We start from the raw sequence: 9,352 nt of genomic DNA, 5'->3' as shown, positions 1-9,352 counted from the left end.
TAATAATTCTTAATTTGGCATAACATGGCATTCCCAACAGCTTCTGGTTCTCCTTCCAGTAACTGTGTCTTGGCAGTCTACATATTAAAAAAAAAAAAAAAAATCATTGCACAAAACACATTTTCTGTTGGGAAAAAGAAAAGAAAATAAAAGAAAGCAAAGCACCTTTCTTTGTAATACTGTCATTCTGAAAACTGAAGATGCTTTCACTGAAAGGAAAAAATACGCTGATCAAAACATGAAGGGGACAAAACCTCATTCATTCCTTATTTGCTTAAGAATTACTAAAAAGAAACATTTTGCAGGAGGCTAAGGCAACAGTAATTTAGACAATAATAAATTGAACATTGTAAGAGTAACTATTCCATTGAATAAAAGAACTCTGGCAAGAAACTTTTCACATGGTATTCAACAGACATTCAAATAAATGAATGAAGTACGCAAGTTAAATCACTTCAAAAATAAAGACTTTCCAGCGGTTTACCATAATGACAACATTGTATAGAAAGACACAATAGCTCTTTGTGGCCCCAAAATTGTCAGTTTTATTTTACACAGATGACTTCCAAAAGCATTTTGTCATGACAATCAAGTTTTGAGGAAAAAAGACAACCTGTCATTTGATAAATAGATGAAATTAACTGTCATTAAAACCACTTAAGCACTCCTCCTTCCTGTTATCCTTCTCATCTTGGCAGTAACTGATAAGAAGATTTCAGGGAAGCTCAGTCATTGATGGCAGGATCTAGAAAAGAAACAGTTTTGCATAGTTATCATTCACATTCACAGCTTCTAGTTACTGCATTTCACTAACCTGCACTTAATTGGCTTTCTTCTGCCACTGGCATGAACCCAATGGACCATGTACTTCATACAAATCACCACTCACTGCTGCAATTACACCTAATACCATAAAAATATTGTAGTGGTTGCATCCTATCACATTAATACTCCATACAAAGGTAACTATAACAAGGACCTGTTATCCACCAACTAGAACTGCAAACACTAGCCAGTGCATTAGCCAGAAAAATCAGATACCATGCAGTTCATTACTTATGGAACATGGTTGAAATTGAAAGCAGTGGATTTCTCTGTAACTTCTAGAAAATACACAACTTGTTCACAGAAACGTATCACCAAATTCAATGAAGGACCAGATGCAACAATTAAACAGAATTAGCAAAGAGGAAAACTACAACTATGTGTTTTCCCAGGAAACATCTGAGATTTGCTGGGCTACGCAAGCAGCTTCTTTAAGATGAAAGGAGGGCATGGATTAGTGAAAGAAAAAAACCTGAGCCTTGCACAACTAGACTAACTCGCATACCTGGAAAGCTGTGTGCATGGCAACCCCACTTCCAACATGCTAAGTAATTAATTGTATTCCCATATTAAAGCTACCATGGCAAACCTCCACCTTGGCAGATTTCTAGCTGGCTTTAATCTTCTTCATCTTCCACATGGCAGGTTCTTCACACCAACTGGCCTCAGTGACAGCTGAGCTTTCAATGCCATACACCACCTTGATGCAAAGGGGGTTTGCCCTTTCCTCCACCTTTCACTAGACTACACTGCAATTTATAGTCACAGCCCTGACTTAACAACTGCGCTGCAGCTGCACATCTACTGACATGACAACAGGAAGCGATGGTCTTCATCCCTATAGGAATGTAGCTGCCTTTTTGGTTAGCATCTTACATCCTTTTTCCTGCTGAGGACAGAGCATATGGTCCTTCGAAGGGATATCAAAATAAATATGACAGGTCAGTGCAGTCATCATACTGAATGAATTCAGATGATACCATATCTGAAATGAAATATATGCATAGAATAAAGATTCAAATGACAAAAAAGAATAAATAATAAAAATCCTTTACCCTTTATCCCTCCTCTGAATTATTTATGAATTCTGCAACTCCAGCTGTTGCCACCAGCCCAAGGACATTACTTCATTTTGGGAATGACACTTGATACTAAAAGATAAGTTAATAAAACTAAGACACTGTGGACCTTCCTTAAAGGCCACAGCAGAACACTACAACTTCTGTCTTCATTTACAAAGGAAAATAATAAACAATCAATTCAGTTCATGTTTCTCAACTTGTTTCCATAATCCCAGATACAGATTTAAACTCTGATGCATTAAGCCAGCCATGCCTTTTTAACCACTGCAGTTAGGTAAGACTTTCAAAGCATCCTGGATCCTCCACATATTTTTTTAGGGTTACCTCTCTCTAACAGTTCACCATGAATCACCATACAGAAGACTTTAACGACACTATCTCAATTTAGTGGGAGCTTTTAGTACATAATGTGGTCATTCCAAGAAAATGTGAATGTTCTGCATATATGGAATATATATGCAATTTATAAAATTAAAATATATGCAATTTATCAAATTGCTTTCGATAAAAGCAATTTCATAAGCAATTTCATAAATTAAACAAAAAGAAACAACTTCAACATGTGTAGAGCACAGAGCTTCAACTAACCATGACATTTATATTAGTGAATTTTAAATTCCCCTGTCTGCCCACTTAAATGAATTCTCGATTCAAGTTCCATCACATACTAGTTCTTAGATTTCAAACAAACAAATTGGGAGGAACAAGGTTTAGCCAGTAAGCACAATTTCCATACCTACATTTACACACCCTTCTCCCTCCAATACCCCTTCAATAAACTAAAACAAGTTTACAGTTTATCTGTACAGCACAAAACACTGAGGCAGAATAAATATAAAAGAAAGTCAAATCAACTATCAGCTTTGGTTGCCACCTTATTCATAGTGAAATCTGAACATTAAATAGGTATACAGATCTGAACTGCTACACAAAATCACCCACACCGTTAACACTGCACCACCTTCCTACTACAACAACATACCAATATACTCTCTGGTGATGCTAAAGGAATGACATTTGGAAAAATCACCATGAAGACATGACTGTCTTCATGTCAGACCTGAAATGAAGTGGGTCAAAACCTGCAGGTCCCCAAGTGTCAAGGGACCCCCAAACATTAGCCCTTCATGATTTACCAACAGCCTCTTCTCTGCCACAGAGGAGATTACTCTGTTCTTATCTGTGACCTTTATTTCAGTGTTTTCTGCTTTTATTTTTACCTAACTCAGCAGCTATTGGGTTTATGTTCTGTTCCCAGGAGATCCCAAATGCCACAAGAACTTTTAACTGATTAATTATTTGGGATTGTTGTTTGTTTTGTTGGGTTTTTTCTTCTCCATAGTCACCTAAAAGGGAACTAGAAATTGTAGCAGTTCTAACAGTAAAAGAGAGATGTGTGAATAACCTTAAGAGCTTTTGAGGTACCACCACCAGCAATCTCCAGTATCACCCACAGAGCTTGCAAGCCATTTGTCAGCTTCCTGCAGCCAAAACCACACCATTTGCTGTGTTGCCAAGTACACAGTTCAATTGAGCCCCAAACCAGAATGCCAGGCAGGCAGGTATTTAATAAGCAAACTTGTTTTTGGGGAAAAAAAGCAATGCAAGAGATATTACATGTGTTGCAAGTGAAAGAAGCAAATGGCTTGCAAGCAGAGACCACTTTGGTTTAGCTGTCAGCTGTCTCTTCAGCAGTATCTGCTTTTGTTCAATTTGGTACCATGCAGTGTTACTCAGGAAAAGGAGTTGTAGTCAAAACAAACATTTATTTGCCCTTCAGTCTGCATCAGAACTGGCACTCAGCCCTGAACAGTCTCCCTCTTCCTCACTACTGTGAGAAAGCTACCAAAAGGGACCTTCCCTTCCCATCTCCTGCTGTTGGCCAAAGAAACAAAAGGCACAGAAACAAAGAGAGCAGGCAGAGACTTTTGGATGTGTAAAATACCACTGAGCAGGAAATTAAGGTTCAATGGGTAACATTTAACAAGAGCCCCAAATTCTCCTGTTGTCACTGCTGTGTATTTGAGGTTATTACTCCCTTACTGTTAACAGTTCTCCAGTATTATGTGAATCCCAGATGTTCTGCACAAAACCCCCTCTCAAACCTACAATTATTTACAGTTGCAACCTGCTCAAATGTACATCACATTTTTTTTTGAAAACTAACAAATTAAAACCAGTAACATATCTCCCATTCCAGGGTTGCCATTTAACTCTCAGTGCCACAGGTTCTCTAGTGTCTCCTGAAATACTTTCTAGTGGTGCTAAAAGAATGACATTTGGAAAAAATCACCTGTGTGCTGATAGGAAAACATCCTTCTGAAGATTTTCACAAGCTAGCTGGATGCAATTGAAGTCAGCCCTCAGAAAATAAGGGAAGTCATCTTTGTGACCAAACATGCTCACTAAATGCTTCTGGCTATGACATTATTTCATAATTGACACATTATACACAAACACCTCAAGAAAATATCCTTCTGTGTATGTCTGGATTACATAGCTATTTATACCCAGTGCTTTTGCACAGCCTTCCCAGTGCTGCACGATGCTCTTGAATACAAATGGCAAACTGATAATTTCAGATGATAGGGGTCTTTTTTTGTGTCAATATTTTTAATGTTAAAAAAAATTGTACCTCAACATGGTCTTTAATCTAATCCTTACCCTAAACAATTGAAGTACATCCATATTAATCTATTAGATGCTTTTCCACACCACACCTATGGCACTGCATAAATTACTGTAATTTAAATGAATTACTACTTGAAATTCTCATTTGGTAAGAAACATGCAGTGTTACAAGACACTGGAAAGAAAAATATGCAGTATGGTAACTGAGTTTTATAACACAGTATATCTAGGTTCTCATAAGCCAGCTATTCTAAATTGTTAAAGGACAAGAATATTGGACTGATCACATAGAATACACATCAGTATGTCCAAGAAATCAATAGTACGAAATTAAATCTACAGTTTATTTAAATACTTTCCATGGCCATATATGCAGAATACACTTCAATAATGCCAATTAAGCTGGCTGAAAAATACTACTGCAAAAGACATTAACCCCAGTAGTAATTCTGTCTCTGCCCTGGATAACTTGCATTTTTCTCTTTAAATATCTAATTTGCTGAAACACATTGAAGAAAAAGAACTTGGGGTGGAGGGGAAAGAAACAAAAAAGAAAAAAAAAAACCCACCCCAAGTTCTATTCTTATGTTACTCTGCATATTACTACTGCTTAATGATGACTTGTTTAAGACTGCACGTTTCAACTACCTAACAGTAAAGAATGAAAAGCTTCTTGCTACAAGCTAAAAAGAAAGTCTTTACCATGCTCCTTGAAGAGCTCATTTTCACATTACTCAGGCTTCATTATGCTGAATCAATATTCGTTTAGTCACTGGGGTTATTGACATATTTTAAAATAAAAGTATACCCTTCAGCTACTGCACTCATTACGGGTAATTTGTCTTGTCAGGGAGCAGGGAATATTATCCCAGTCTTTCAGGGGCTGACAGCCCATGGAAATACGTCCCCTTGGTTACAACTGTAAATAATTTTAAGGTAAAATACTGAAAAATCAATGACTGTTTCCTGCAATCTGTCACAAACAAATCAATCATAATCTGCACAGCCAGAGAGTATGATTTGAAGGAGATGAGAGCAGATGTAATTCTTGGCTGGAAGCTCTCATTTCAAAAATCACTTCACATAATGGTGTCATCATTTAAACACTTAGCAGTCACTGCAACTACCACTCATAACATTTAGTTGGACAAAATCACAAGGAAGAGGAAGAGAAATACCACTGCTGTTATGTAAACAAACACTTGATTTAAATGGTTGCAACATTAGCAAATTTCACAGATCTAATAGCTAGGCTTGTCTCTTCACCAAAGTTCAAGATGCTTTGCTTGCCCAATGGAAGACCATCTATAAATTAGCTTCTTAAAAAGAAAAGCGTTTTAGATGAAAAGTAGGCTTCAAAAAAGTTGAGCAGTAATATCCAGTACTAACTCTGCTTCTAAAATATTTCCAGTTTGTTCACTCCAAGCTGCTCACAACAGAACTACGCATCAAATTCTCAAGAGATTAAGAAAGGAGAATCATCTGAGGTATCTTTGTCTTTTTAAGAGCAATAACTATTTCAATGCTTCTTTGTCCTCTACATATTACATTTCACATCTAATTTTCATTAAGCACATACAGACTCAACTTTAGCGCAGGTAACCACATTGAAGTACTGCATAAAGTCATAACCTACATAAATTAATTTATAATATATTTTCAACTTGCACTCAAAGAGATTAACTGTTGTATATGGAATTACATCTGTATAAAGGATCAATTCATACATAAAGGATTAACTACTGTGCAGTCAAAATGCTATAAACTGATCTTTGTAAATGTGAATAATTTGTGTAAAACTAACCTATATTTACAGATTTACAATTTTTTGGCCTGAAATTATTTCCTCATTTGTCACCCCACCTAACCCCACATTATATTTTTACCCTGACACTACAGTGTTTGAGAGACTTGTGTGCAGATCAGTCAAGACAAAAAAGCAGCAGACGGGATGAAAGTGTTCAACTGCAACTGTGGGCCTAAGCCTGCACTCTTTGCACAAACCAAATTCCCAAATGCTCATGGAGTGTTTCACTCCAGAGTCTAACTTGAGCTCTTAATCTTTAACATGCAGAACCCGTTATCACATATTCATTTTAATCACATTAACCTTACCAACTCATATTTCTGAACATTTATCTCACAACTGTGAGACTAAGGAAAAAATGCAATCAAAAAGATTAGATTATTTTCTCTTTTCTTGGAAAAAAAAATAAAAATCCCTTAATACTTTTTTTAAAAATGAAAGAATAGGGGATACTGTACACCCAAGTAAACCTCTCCAAGGTTTACCTTCCTTTAAAGCAGGCTTTAAGACTCTTTTATCTTCTATATGGAAAACACACATCTCTAATTCTTTACTGATGCACATCAAAACCACTACTGTTTTTAACAGCTGGACAGATTCTGATTCTTAGCAAAATAAACTATTAAAAGAAAGAGAAACTAAATTCCTAGCCCAGAAGAAACCATTCCTGCCTGAAAGGCTAACTAAGTGCAGGAAAACTGCAAATGCCAGCCGTGAAGTGAATCAGCTTATTCTGGGGAAAGGCCACTCTACTGTGAAAGAAAGCAGGAGGAGGCAGAGAGTGAGTAATTGTTAAAAACAAGAGTAGCTCCTAGAAACGAGTTGCAGTACCTCATTTCTTCCTGGATGAGATCTATAATGAAGCTATCTGATGGAGAGACAGCCTCAGGCTCATCAACCCTTTTAAATCTCCTCACTGGCCAACCATTGCAGAGGGAAGACCCTGCTTACTACATTAAGCCTTTCTGGAGGGACAAGCAGTGTGCCATACTGAACATATCAGCATCCTTCCCCACTGCCATTCCCCTGAGCCAGGTTATTATATCTCATGACAATCACCTAATTAGTTGCGTCAAAAATCACAGAAGATAGTAGAGATCCATTCTTCCTATTTGCCAGCTCTCCGATTTGTAAAAATGAAGGCAATGACTCTTCCCCTCCATTGTAAGGCACTTAATAAAGGTTAATAGTTAAGCCTGTCACATCTTCCAGACAACACTGTCAGATGCTTTCTTGCAATATTTGAGAACTACTCGGCTCAGGAGGGCGCTCCCCCAAGTTCCAGATAGAAAGACTCCCAGATTCCATACTTAGATGCAAGAGGTCTCAGAGGGCTGTGCCACACCAGACATTTCACAACTGCTCTGACAAGGGAAGCCCTAAGAAGAAAGAGCAGCACATGCTGTGGCACTACAGATGCTTATGTCCATGGGTCAGCACTACAAGTGCTATTTTCTGATGGACAAAGCATTAAGATATTGCAGCAGCTAAGAGAACTGTGAAGTCTTTCTGGTTAAGAAGTTGAACTAACTTCAATTTCTTGAATGAAAAGGTACTTTTCTTCATTTTGTCTTTGTCAAGAAACAAAAGACCTAAAGGTTATGGAAAGAGCTGAAAAAAAACCACTGGCTTAAAAAAATCTAGTAGCATTTCCTCTAGTATCTGCCTTTCTGATTTACTGCTCTCACTCATAATATTCATTTAAGCCACTAGTGTATGTACGTTTATTTAATGCAGCTGCAGATGATCACTGAACAATGAAGCACTGCAGTATTACATCATGCAGTACTATTGGTATTATACTATTATCAATACTCTACCTAATGAAGTTTGTAAAGTTTCCATGTTTGTTACAGAAAGAAGAATCTTGCTTTGAAATAGCTCCTGCCTGCCAAGTCTGATCTTCCCTTCTTCAGCAATGCTTAAACCATTTCACTGAGCTCACCTAGATAGGATGAAAAAGAAAGAAAAACAATTGTTACAATGCTTGTCATCTGCACCAAATGATTTTCTTAACAGAAATGGGACTGAAGCTAACGTATCTGGAAACATTACTTATGCATTCTGTAAGAACCCAATAACTACAAAGGAAAGTGCCACTACTGTAATGCCTTACTTAAGGAATCTTAGCGTACACAAAACAAATTACTTACCATTAACTCTGAATTGGATTAAATATGGTTAAAAAGAGCCACAAGCCCAAATGCATTCTTGCTTTGTATGAGGTTTCTTTCTGCACTCAGGCAGGTACAAGCTAGGAGGGACAGCTGGGTTCATTTTTCCCATCGTGGACCTTGCTGCTTCTGCTTGAGTGCAACCTACAAAGGTAAAAAGTGGATATATGGAGAACAAGAAAACAGAACAAAAAGAGAGTATTTGTCACTAACTTAGATAGCAAGTTTCTCTCACAAATGAGGATTACAGACTGAACAATGCAAGGGCTTCTTCACTCATTGATCTATCATTTTTGTTAAATCCCACAGTACCACATCCCACTAGTTCGAGTTCAGTTCTGCGTTTTTGGAGAGATGCACCACAAACAGGTGCCTATGGGCATCAAAGATCTGTGAAATGTGGAAATTTAATGGAATTTAGCTAACAAACGAGTAATAGCATTAATAATTTGCTTTTGCTCAAAAGCAAAACAGTCTAGCCAATTTAAATCTGAACATTTCTGAGAAAAGCAGAGGGTTGTAGTTCGGTAAACAGAGGCACCAAGGTTACAGGAACAGATTTGGGCCAGAAAGTGCCAGAAACTGAACAAGAAAACAAGTCTGGGATTCAAGATTCCTAGATCCTTCCCTACTACCACGCCTTCCCATCATCTTACCCAGTACAAAAGTCTCTCGGCCCTTTTGCAGCCTCCTCTCAGACAGCCATCTGGGTGGGCTAAGGTTAAATTTTACTTAGGGACACAGTTAGCATGGTTTATGCCACAGAGAACATCACCTGAATTTTAACTGAAGCAAGAAATTAAAAACTGAAATAAACTTCAGAAAAAGCAAAG

The 9,352-nt window shown here is 37.4% G+C and overlaps 1 long non-coding RNA gene across 1 annotated transcript; it reads right to left on the bottom strand.

Annotated features, from left to right (window-relative positions):
• Window positions 1-519: 519 nt before the first annotated feature.
• LOC133219763 (uncharacterized) lies at window positions 520-8,647 on the bottom strand. Its single transcript, XR_009727518.1, has 3 exons — window positions 8,488-8,647; window positions 8,166-8,280; window positions 520-745 (listed from the first exon to the last, which is right to left on the bottom strand). It is a non-coding gene; the product is annotated as an uncharacterized LOC133219763 (long non-coding RNA).
• Window positions 8,648-9,352: the final 705 nt, after the last annotated feature.

This window comes from Neopsephotus bourkii, unplaced genomic scaffold (assembly GCF_033783945.1).
Source record: "Neopsephotus bourkii isolate Nb327-2 ecotype Australia unplaced genomic scaffold, CSIRO-AGI_Nbou_v1 NB_1374, whole genome shotgun sequence".
NCBI lineage: Eukaryota > Metazoa > Chordata > Aves > Psittaciformes > Psittacidae > Neopsephotus > Neopsephotus bourkii.
The sequence above is the reverse complement of the archived record's forward strand: the minus strand, read 5'-3'. Positions and strand labels throughout refer to the sequence as shown.